Consider the following 12,490-nt stretch of genomic DNA (forward strand, 5'->3'; position numbering starts at 1 on the left):
AAAAAATATGAAAGAAAGGAGTGGCCTAACAGAAGTTAGACAAAGTCTGCCATCAAGTTCTTGCCGTTGCACTGAAGAGGTATGAATAGAAAGTTACAGCTATTACCAGCCATGCCACTAACAATATAACAAAATCATTTAACTCTGAATCATATCTAAAGGTGCTTCTCAACACAGCTGTTAAACTGCATATAATATTGAATGAACAAGTGTCTCCAAGGAAAATAGTAGATGCTGGTGAAGAATATATGGGTGATTTTTGTAAGAGGTCCACTTGATTCTGATGGGACTACATAGCTTCTACAGCACAGTCAAGAAATCTGGCTCAAAATACTTGCTGAAATGGCCAAGACCGAATTAAAGTCTGACAAGGAAGGGATAATCACAAAAGCTATCATTCCAGAATTTTTCTGCAGAGCCTTGTTCTTAGTAAGATACAGAGGTGATATTTCAATAGTGACTGTTCTTAATTACTATATACAAACTGCTTATATCCCTCTTCCATGCTGATGGAATAGTGGAAACAAAATATGCTAGCAGAGCGGGTTATGCAGAGAGGCCAGGAACCTCTGGGGTGACCACCTCAGGATCTTGACACTCAGCTGACCCTAGAACAAAGAAATTGCCTTCACTGGTGCCGAGAGCGCAATCTGCAGCGGCACCGGTTACTGCGCTGGCTCCGCAACTGACCAGTCAAGCGGCACTGGTTTCAGCGGCGCCAAACCCTGAGGCACCAAATGCTGATGCACCGGCCTTGGCTCCGCCAGCACCGGCTGCAACATCGGTACCGTGCACAGCATCGGCATCGGCACCGGCAACACCACCTCCGGAGCTGACCTCCTCGGCACCGAGCCGCCCTCAGTCGGCACTGACCTCCCCAGTTCCCATGGCAACCAGTGATGCTTCAAATACAAAAGAGCTGTCTCCTTCACCAATTTTTTCTCCGGGACCGTGTCCCTCACTGCCAAGGCACCGGCAATATCGAGGGTATAGTATCTCTCCTGTCCATGTGGCATACAGGCGACACAACTATAGGGACACTGTATATGTAGAAATACTACAGTCTCCATCGCGTTCTCACTCGCCCAGATGGTCACCAAGTCACAGATCACCTAGATGATCACCACGTCGCGCTTACTGTATACGTCACGGTAACACTCTGTCTTCGCGACACTCCTCCCCGATGCGCTCAGAAAGATGCTATGGGCACTCTCATAGATTGTACGATGATCGCTCCCACCATGACCGCATTTCACTGTTCTATAGAGGATCTTCCTGCGCCTGTTGATCACCCAGTGTTCAATACTTACCTCAACAGCCACACCGGTTGCGCTCACCTCCTCTATCGAAGAGTCTAGCCATCCAGCACGACCAATCGGAACCGGAGGAAAGGCAGCTTTCTGAACCAGAAGACCCTCAGCCAGAAACTTCCCCAAGTGATCACTCCTCTTCATCACCAGACAAGACGGTGATTCCAGGCGACACCTCTCCACCGGATGACCTGAAGCAATTCCAGGACCTGTTCGAGAGTAGCAGACACGCAAGAGATATAGTTGGGAGACATCGCGATTAAAAAGCACCGTCTCCTAAAAAATCTCTGATCACAACAGCGTGCAAAGATCACTCTCCCTTTTGACGAGGCGATTATGGAAGTAGTGGATGAAATATGGCAGACCCCGACATTGGTTACGCCAACAAGTAAGAAGGCCGATAGAAAATACTTCGTGCCGGCTAAAGGGTTGGATTTTCTCTTCAATCATCCCCAACCCAATTCACTTGTAGTTGACGCGGCGCAACGCAGAGCTAAAACACTGCAGTACAGAAACACACTTCCAGATAAAGACAATAAAAAATTGGATATTTTTGGTAGAAAAATGTACTCCTCGGCCACGTTACTGCTATGTATTGCAAATTATTCGGCCCACCTCTTGAACCATAACTTCGACAATTACTCAAAATTAGCGGCGTTATTACATCTCCTGGGTATTAAGAAACCATTATTGAAGGCCATAGTACAGGAAGGTTATGTTTCATGTAGTACTGCACTGCAGATTGCCATGGATGTAGTGCAGTGGTCTCCAACATTTTTACACCCAAGATCACTTTTTAAATGACAGAACAAGCCTAGATCTACCGCCCTGCCCCTTCCTTGAAGCCCCGCCCTCCCTGTTTGCCTCCCCTCCCGAGGGAAGCCGGCGCGTACCTCCCGCAGCACAGCCAAATCTCTGCAGGCGCCTGCCCTAAAGCCAACCCCCCGCAGTGGGGCCAAACCCGCACGAGTGCCTGCCCCGGGACCAAGCCGCCTCCCCCCCTCGGGGCCAAACTCCCCCGGCGAGGTCAAACCCCCATGGGAGCCTGTCCCGGGGCCAAGCTGCCTCTCCTGCGGCGGATCCAAATCCCTGCGGTGGGTCCAAATGCCCCTCCCGCTGCGCGGACAAACCCCTGCGGGAGCCTCTCCGGGCCAAACCCTGGGGTCAACCCCCGTTCCCACGGTGCAGGGAAACTCATCCCTCCCAGGGAAGCTGCTGCACTCGTCCTCCGGGGCCGACGCCCCCTCCCCCAGCACGTGACAGAGTTGTGAGAGGGGAGCAGGCAGCGAACTTCCAGAGCCCCCGGAAGTGACGCAGGCTTCACTCAGGACTTCCGTTCGCCCCGCGGGAAGCCGGCACTACACTAGAGGTAGGTAGTGGGGCTTCTTGGGGGTGAGGGGAAAATGGAGGGTGGGGGTGCTCGAGCGCCTCTCGATCGACGGGTTGGTGACCATGGATGTAGTGGATACAGCCACACGGGCCACTGCTACGGGTATTGCCATGAGAAGATCTTCATGGCTTTCTTCTGAAGGAGCCCCGAGAGACCTTCAGAGTAAGGTCAAAGATCTACTGTTTGACAAGCATAAGCTCTTCGCTGCCAATACCGATGAAGTTCTTCATTCGGGCAAAGACTCTCAGACCAACCTACGTACACTAGGGATGTACATGCCTCCCTTTAGGCGTAAGCGCAACTATACCTATAAACGTAGGTATGACTACACTTTTCAAAGACAACAACCTTGTGCCTTAGAGCACCAGCACTTCCGACAACATCCTCAATGCAAGTGGCCTCAACCAAACCGCTCGTCCAATCAACCTTTGACAAAGCAGCAGATTTGACTTTCCTGTTAAGAATGTAAACATGACTCCCATAATCAACGTGGAACACAATTCTCCCCATCTTTTTCACCATCGTCTGAAGCCATACTACCACCACTGGTCCAACATCACCTCAGACAAGTGGGTGTTAGAAGTTGTAGCGTCCGGTCTCTCCATCCCGTTTGTCTCCATTCCCCCAACTACCCCACCAACTCTGTCCATTTTCAGGGACCCCTCTCACAGGCAATTGCTGAAACAGGAAGTCCAACACCTACTCACCACTGGTGCACTAGAGAGGGTGCCCAGGCAGTTTTTGGGGAAAAGGATTTTATTCTGTATACTTCCTTACTCTGAAGAAGACAGAAGGATGGAGACCTATTTTGGACCTATGCAAGTTAAATTGCTACTTTTGAAAGCATCGCTTCAAGATGGTGACCCTAACTACTGTCATTCCATCATTGAACAAGGGAGACTGGTTTACAGTCCTCGACTTGCAGGACGCTTATTTCCACATTGCAATGTATGTGGCACACAGACGTTTTCTCAGATTCCAGCTAGGAGATGAGTATTTTCAGTACAGGGTACTGCCCTTCGGTTTGGCATGTGCTCCCAGGTTTTTCTCCAAAACCCTAGCGGTAGTGGCGGCCCATTTACGCAGAACAGGGGTGAAAATATTTTCCTGCTTGGACGATTGCCTTGTCAGAGGGCACACATATATAGAGGTGAGCCAAATGGTGACAACAGCATCCTGAATATTTGTGTCCCTGGGCCTTCTCATAAATGCACAAAAATCATCACCAGAGCCGACTCAGGACCTGATTTTTATAGGAGCACGACTCAACTCAAATGCAGCATGTGCTTACTTACCAAGGGAACACTTCGGGGCGATCCAGGACCTTATACACACACTGATGCATGCTCCCACGAAACTCACATGCGTTTGCTTACAACTGATGGGCCACATGGCTGCTTCCACCATTGTGGTTCAAAATGTAAGGTTACATTTTCGCTGCCTCCAACATTGGCTGGCCACGGTTTACATCCCTGCAAACCACAGCATCCACAGACTGGTAGCAGTACCGCTGCATGTGCGAGAATCTCTCCAGTGGTGGACCGAGCCAAACAATCTCATGGTGGGCATTCCGTTCCACCGCTCGCAACCCTCAAAGCAAATAACTATAGATGCTTCTCTTACCAGTTGGTAAGAGGACAACCTAACGGTCCAAGATTGCTGGTCCAGACGAGATGCTGTTGCATATCCATGTACTCGAACTAAGGGCAGTATGACATGCATGCAAATCTTTCCAGTCCCATATAAGAAATACGATGACTAGAGTCCTCACAGACAATATTGCAACCATGTATTATATCAACAGACGGGGGTGCCTGATCCCGATCTCTCTGTGCAGAAAGTATTCACTTGTGGAATTGGTGTATCCACAATGACACTGTACTCATAGCCTCCTATTTACCAGGGGCCAACAACTCTATTGCAGACTCACTCAGCAGGCGATTTTTCCACAATCATGAATGGGAGATCTGCATGGACATTCTGAATCGTATATTCACCCAATGGGGATTCCCGACAATAGATCTGTTCGCAACTTCAAACAACATGAAGTGTTCCAACTGTTGTTCCAGGGTGGGAATAGGACGTCACTCATTGGGAGATGCCTTTCTCTACCATTGGGGGGACGCTACTGCTATATGTCTTTCCCCCAGTCGTTCTAGTGCCCAGAATCCTGGAAAAAATCAACATGTAAGCAGCTTGAGTAATTCTCATAGCCCCAGCGTGGGCTCGCCAGCCTTGGTACTCAATTCTTCACCAGATGTCGGTGAGGGCACCGTACACCCTGCCTCCTCTTCTAGATCTCCTGACCCAAGACAACGGATTACTGTGTCACTCAAGGCCCGAAATCCTGCACGTCACGACATGGATGTTAGTTGGTTCAACGCTTCCGAACACCTCTGCTCACAGCGAATCAAACAGGTATTAATGCACAGCAGAAAGGATTCTACACAGGCAACATATTTAGCTAAGTGGCCAGATTCCAGGTGTGGTTTGGGGATAATAACCTGGATCTTCACACGGCAACTTTATCCCACGTACTTGATTATATACTACACCTCCATGACAACGGCCTTGCAATAGCCTCCTTGCGAGTGCATCTAGCAGCAATTAGTGCTTTTCGCCATATGGAGGAGGGTTTCTCCTTATTCGCTCACCCCACTACAAAGAGGGTTCTGAAAGGGCTCACAAATCTCAACCCACCATGAAGGCAGCCTCCGTCCTCGTGGGACCCTGACCTCGTTTTGGAAACTTTGACCCGCCCTCCTTTTGAACCCTTAGCCACAACATCACTACACATACTTACCATCAAGCTTTTGTTTCTGCTAGCCTTCACTTCAGCTCATAGAGTAGGTAAGATAGCAGCCTTCATGGTATCGCCACCATATACTTTATTTACTAAAGAATCAGTGACGCTGAGATCCCACCCGGTGTTTGTCCCAAAGGTCTGTTCTGAATTCCAGATCAATGAACCGGTTGTCCTCCCATGCTTCTACCCTAAACCTCATACTTCGATGCAAGACGCAACATTGCACACACTTGATGTAAGGAGAGCATTGGCATTTTACATCGACAGAACGCGGGAGTTTAGCAAAACGGATCATCTGATAGTGTCACTGGCGGATCGTTCCAAGGGTCAACCCTTGACTTCCCAGCGCATTGCGAGACTGAGTCTCCTGCATTACTATGTGTTATTCCATACGGAACAAACCCCTTCTATACCCACCTAAGGCCCATTCCGCCAGAGCAGTGGCCGCTACTACAGACTTTGTAAGAGGAGTATCATTTCGTGACATCTGCTGGGCAGCGACCTGGTTGTCTGACGTCACCTTTATGAAACATTATGCTGTAGTTGATCAATTTGCTTCAGACTCCTCGATAGCTACGGCAGTACTCTCTTGCTCCCACAAACATTATTTCTGGAGCCCTCCAGCAGTTGGGTACTGCTCCAAAGTCACCGGGCGTGGAGCACCCATGGGGACTACTCGAAGAAGAAGAAGTTACTCACCCTGTGATGTAATGATGGTTCTTCGAGATGTGTCCCCGTGGGTGCTCCACAACCCGCCCTCCTCCCTGCTCCGGAATTGTTTTCTTGTTTCAGATAAGCGGGTGCGAGGAACTAAGCAGGGCCGGACTGCACGTGACGGATCAAAGGCGCAAACAGCGCTACAGAGAAGCCACACATGCGCAGTCCGGCGGAGCACGGCTATGGCGGTTCTCCGACTCCCAATGCCGGGATGGGACCCAACACAAGGAGTGGAGCACCCATGGGGACACATCTCGAAGAATCATCATTATGTCACAGGTTGAGTAACTTCTTTTTTTGGAAACCATAAACTGGGTGTGGTTTTAACTTGGGGTTAAAGTAACTGAGGGTAGGAGAGGACAGGGGAAAGTACCTGGAAGAAGAGAGTGGGGGTAGGGAAAGCAGAGGGATGAGAACCTTCAAGGGTGAAGGAGGGGTGAGGAGAGGCTCAGGGCTGGGAGTGGGATTGGCATCTGGCTTAGTTGGTTCCACCACCTTGTGTGTGGGGACCTTGGCCACCACGGGTAGGAGGAAGCTAGGGGGAGAAGCAGGAGCTGAAGCTGGAGCTGGAACAGGGTCAGGCATGGGAGGTAGAGCAGAGGCTGGCATGGGAGCCGGGGCAGGAGCTGGAGCCTGGGTAGGAGCAGCAGCAGGAGCTGCCTCCGTGCTGGTGAGGAGAGACTGGAAGGAAGTGCACATGGTGCGGCCCTGCTGCAGCAATTCTCTCCACAATTGCATGTCCTTCCAGTGTCTCATGGAGGGCCCAGAGCACGGGGATGTGCTCCCGCAGTAGTTCCTCCTGCAGTCTCCAGCACCTGTGAGTCCCCCAGTGTTGGGCAGCTGCCCCGGGTGGTCTCGCCCACCACCCTCTCGCAGCTGGTTGAGCTGTGGAGAATAGAGAGAGTCAGTCATCCCTGGAGACCCTGTCCCTGAAGCCTTGCCCACATCTGTGAGCTGAGACCAATAGTTCTCGGGTCAGATGAAGGTGATGTAATGGGAACATGGCCATCTGTGGTCTGGACAGCAGGCCCTTTCTTACAGAAGCCCAGATGTCCCCCATGGTGGAGAGCCTCATAACCCCCACATCTTGGCGACAAGCAGGCATGGGAAGTTGCTGGCCACACTTGCCTTGGTGCCTGGTCTGGCAATGGTGGCATCCTGAGGGGAGAGGACTTGTATCCCTGGCTACTGGAGAAGATGGGGTCAGGATGTAGGGGGAGATGTGTGTGGCAAACACTCCTGCACCCGGCAACGCTGTCCCCGGGAGCGAGTGCTGCCTCGAGCGTGCAGGCATACCTATGTGCCATATGCGGCACTCCTGAGTGTGTGTGCGTGTACGTACGTGCGTGCGTGCGGTTATGTCCCTAGTCTCAGTGTGGCCGATCTTCCCAGACTCTGTAAGCAAGAGCCTGGGGTTGCTCTGGTGTAGCCTCCTGTGGCTGTATGGATGACTGGCGCTGCACATGCAGGCAGAGAAGGCTGAGCAAGGAGCGCACCCCACCCCTCACTGCCTGCCACCTCTGTTCTGTCTGTGTCAGATAACTAAGCACCAGGGTCAGTGTGGTGATGGTGCTGGCCATGTCAGGGTCCTGCTCCTCCTCTTCCTCCCCATGACTGGCTCTGCCCTCTTGGTAGATGATGGGCATCACCAGCCCTGAATCAGCCACCAGGGGCGGGGAAGGGACTGCCCTGTCCCAAGGATGCGGTGCAGGCCTTAGTAATAGGGGTAGGAGCAGGGCCGGCTTTAGGAAGTGCGGGGCCCAATTCGAACAGTTTTGGTGGGCCCCAAACCACCCAGGGTTTTTTGTTGAGCAAAAAAAAAAAAAAGCACCCACACAAAAAACCACAACCACACACAAATATCACATCAGAAGGGGTATGGCTACACTAGCTCATTAGTTTGAGCTAGGTAGGCAAATGACGGCAGCTGGAGTTGCAAAGAAAGCCCGGGATTTAAATATCCCGTCCTTCATTTGCATGTTCCCGGGCACCGCCATTTTAAAATCCCCCTTAGTCCGAACTCTGTACCCGTGGCTACACGCGGCACGGAGTAAGTAGTTCGAATTAGGATGTTTTGAGACTCATGGTAAAACAATGGAAGAATTCTTGTGAGCCCATGCTTTGCCCACAGTATAAATAAATAAATAAAAAATATTTTCTCCCCTAAACATCCTAATGAGATACTGCAAATGGTAAACTGAATTCAGCAGCTCCTGATATGAACAAGTATCAACCTAGTTTTTCATATTTGAGATGGGTTACTAGGAATCATACATGACCATATGAAATCTTTCCACTCTCAAGTCAGCATATTCACAAAGCACCTATAATTTTGATCCATGCATTTATTGGATAGTGAAAGAGAAAGGAGGGGGAATTAGTGTAGATAAATGTTCAAATTAAAAAAAAAAAATCCTGAAGGAATTAGGACTGAGCTCCTACATCTCACGTTCAGAACTGACTAGGACACTTATGACCAGATTTTCAAAGGTGTGTAAAGATCAGATAGATATCTTTGAAGATCCGAGTTGGGAACTGTCTCTTTAGGAGCTTAATTACCTTTCAAAATCTGATCTTAGATTTCCAAGTCCAGTTATAAAAAATGACTTTAGTCACTCATGTGCTTTTGAAAATTTTAACTGGGGACCTAAAGAGACAAAAGGCAGGAGATATGGTATTCCTTTTAAAAATGTGTGACATCTATTTTTAGCTAAATTTTATATTATTTTTCTCCCAGGGGCATCTGATGCCACTGGCCCCCTCACTACGCCACTGCTCCCCTTCCTGCAGATCTATCATCTTATGCGTGTGCAAGATCTGTGAGAGATGTCCCATGAATCTGAAGTTAGTGTCTGTGGCGCCTGCTTCTGGGTGGTATCTCAATGCTGCCCCATTCACCTCTAAAGAGGGGGCTTCCTAAAGCAGGCCCTTGCTGCTGACCTCTAAGGCATCCACAGGTCCAGTCTCCTTTCAATGGGCCCACTTCCCAGGGCTCATTGATCTTGGATCTGGCTTCCATCCCCTCTCCAGCCCCCATCAGAGCTACTGTGCCCTCCTGACTTAGAAAAGGAATAAACAGGAGGATTGGAAATTAAACTGTGCAGTCTCATGTCCCCTAGGCAGGGAATGAGCCATCTACATTAGGCCCCAGCTGGAGTATCATGTCCAGTTCTGGACGCCACATTTCAGGAAATGTGGAGAAACTGAAGAAAGTCCAGAGAAGATCAACACAAATGAGGAAAGATCTAGAGAACGAGAGATATGAGGCAAGGCTGAAGAAATTGGCCTTGTTTACCTTGGAAAAGAGAAGACCAAAAAGGGACATGAGAGCACTTTCAAGTATCTAAAAGAGTATCATAAGGAGGAGGAAGAAAAATTGTTCTGCTTGGTCTCTGAGGTTAGGATGAGAAGCAATGGTCTAAAATTGCAGATATTTAAGACCAGGTTGGACACACACCTGTCAGGGATGAGCTAGGGCAACTCAACTTTGGAAGCACCAGGGGCCACACTGATACTTACAGAACATGCTGAGGGCCTCAACTTAAGTGTGGTTGCAGATGCAATCAAATATATACAAATAGCTTCTCTCACACTGACAAGCATGAACACAAAGATTAAGGCAGGACTGCACAACACACAGGCCCCATTTAAGTCAGTTCTGTTGATATTAATAAAGTGCAATATTTACCCGATTTCTACCCATGTGACAGCACTTTTCATGAGCAATGACAGTCCAAGAATTTAACTACTAAAACACATATCAACAGAAGATCATTACACTGACTACTTTTTTGTTTTGGCTCCCACTCGCCGGCCACATGTTGATCCCCACATAAACCCAAACTGCAGCATGGGGCGCAAACAAACTGGCCGTGGGCAGCATACCACGTTATTAATAAATATTTTATAAACCTTTACCTTTTCTTTCTGCTGCCATGTCTCCTCTCCTTGCTCCATCATCTCCCCTGGTGCCTGCTGCCCCCCAACTCCTCACCCTCCTCTACTGTCCTGACTCCTGCCCTTCTCACTGCCCTCAGCGCTCCTGCAACCTGCCCCCCTCCATCAGCCTTTCTCTTCCCCCTGTGCCCACTCCTCCAGTAGCACCCACTCTGATCATGTGAGCTACTCCTCTTCTAATACCTCTCTGGAGGTGTCTGCCCTTCTGCTTCACGCCCAGAATCCCCTGGCACCTGCACCTTCCTTTAGCCCTGCACCCTCTTCGTGCCTCCCCTTTCCCTCACTGCCCCGCCCCCCTTTTCCTTGTTGCCCATACCCTCACCACTCACGCCCCTGTGCCCTCACAAATGCCTTGCTCCATCCCCACCTCTCATGCCCACCCTTTCGTTCAAGACTTCTCCCAGCACCTTCTCCTCCAGCCCCCAATGCCCTTCCCCTCCCCTCTCCTCTCCTCTCCTCTCCCTGCATCACCCTGTCCCCCCTCCCACTGACACCTCTCCTCCTGCCCTTTTCCTCATTGTCTGTACTTGGCCCCTTGGCATTTGTCTCTCCTCCAGCCTGTCTCTTGGTACCCTCCCCTTCAGCACAAGCCTCTTCCTCTCTCCTCCCCACCCCTCGTCCAAGCCCTTGCCTCTCCCACTGCTCCCACTCCCGCTCCCCTACCTTCTGCAGGGCCGGGCTGCGAACCGTGTGTGTGGCGGCGGCGGCAAAGCATTTTTCAGTTTTAAAATCCCGGGTGTGACGTAATGTCACGCCTGGGCGTCTCCCCGCCCACCTGGAAACAGCACGCACGGCAGCAGCAGCCGGCAGAGTGTGCAGCGCAGGTAATGGAGAGCCGAGCCGAGGGAGCCGACTTCTGGGTGCAGGGCATGGGCCTCCTTAGGTGCGGGGCCCTCTCTGGCCCTGGCACATGCGTATTGGAGCTCTTTAACTTTCATCTGGACCTGCTCCTGGGTCCGGATGTGGCCCTTTGTGGTCAGGCTGCCTGCCACGTAGCTGTAGATTTTTCATTGTGCTGTCTGGTGCAGAGATCCTGAAGGTTTTCCTCCTCACCCTAAACCTCACTGAGGGACAGTATCTCCGCCCCAGACCAGGACGGCGTGAGCCTCTTGTGGCGCCTGGCAGGTTCCTGAGAGCCATTAGATTGCTCCCTGGGAGTGAGGGAGTGATCTTGGGGAGCTTGAGGGACACTCATGTTGGCCCGGTGATGTACTGTGGCAGCCACGGTGTGGCTGAAGGCTGAGAGGGCCAGCTTCTTGCCATAAGCCCTTTCCCCTGTGGCTGCAGCTTTGTTGGACCATTTGGCCTGTTGCTGTGATCAAGATGTGTGTCATGTTTTAAAATATGTATATGGTGGTTTTAAACAGGGAACATATGTTTAAATTTCATATGTCTAATTTTCATAGAATATCTCATAAGCATTTCAATTTAGGATATAGTAGTCCAAAGAAAAGTGAGGTTGTACACATTGAGATTGCTAACAATACAGGATATCTTGAAGGGGGCATAAATTGCTTTTTAAAGTACTGGAATGTGTCATAGTACACATTTTGAGTTGGAACTGTAGGTTAAAGAGATTGTGAGGTGAGATAAGGGGAAGAAATTAATCCTTTCATTTCAGCAAGTCAGCATTTTCTATCTTCTCTTTCAGTGGCTCATCCCAAGAGCTATCTGCAGTGGAGGATTACTTTGTCACTTCCTTTTGTTGAAGCTAAAAATATTTTCTTAATGTTCAGGTACTTAGAATGGATCAGACTAAGAATAGGTAAGAGTAGTTCTGCAGGTAACAGTAGTTATGAGGCACTATGCAACATGATTGGGATAGAGATGTTCAACCAGCTTTGTGAGTATTTCACTATTTAACATTTTTTGCTTTCTTTTATCTGGTGAATTTTATTTTTCTAAAAATTAGATGTAAAAACTGTTTTAAATACAGAATGCTACATTGGTGTTTTAACTCCCCCATATATAAATATAATATTTACATGTAAGTTGGTATAGTATTTAAATTTCATAATGTGTTTGGCTAAAATTAGATTTCTCAAAAATATTTCTTTTTGGAAAGTGATGTATGTAAATGGTATATGTTGATTTCAGAGTGATTAAAATATATAATTATCCTGGATATCTTTTATCTTTTGCTTAAAGATATGGATCAAATGACCAGATGGTGTAAATCAGTGTATCTTCATTGAAGACAGTATAGTTATATCAATTTACACCAGCTGAGGCTCTGACCTATTGTTTCATTATGGGTCTGTACTCATATCTCAGTACTTTCTTTTTCTTAAGTATACCTTCTTGTTCTTA

The 12,490-nt window shown here is 49.2% G+C and overlaps 1 protein-coding gene across 12 annotated transcripts in view; it reads left to right on the forward strand.

Moving 5' to 3' along the window:
• The window catches only part of TANC2 (tetratricopeptide repeat, ankyrin repeat and coiled-coil containing 2), a 711,362-nt gene that overhangs the window by 113,500 nt on the left and 585,372 nt on the right, over window positions 1-12,490 (forward strand). The window contains exon 4 of one of the 12 annotated variants that reach the window (XM_075911615.1): window positions 11,832-11,945. The exons of the other annotated variants lie outside the window; for them this stretch is intronic. The gene's annotated coding sequence lies outside the window, so the exon portion shown is untranslated. The remainder of the gene's footprint in view (window positions 1-11,831; window positions 11,946-12,490) is intronic. 12 annotated transcript variants of the gene reach the window in all.

This window comes from Pelodiscus sinensis, chromosome 29 (genome assembly GCF_049634645.1).
Source record: "Pelodiscus sinensis isolate JC-2024 chromosome 29, ASM4963464v1, whole genome shotgun sequence".
Taxonomy (NCBI): domain Eukaryota; kingdom Metazoa; phylum Chordata; order Testudines; family Trionychidae; genus Pelodiscus; species Pelodiscus sinensis.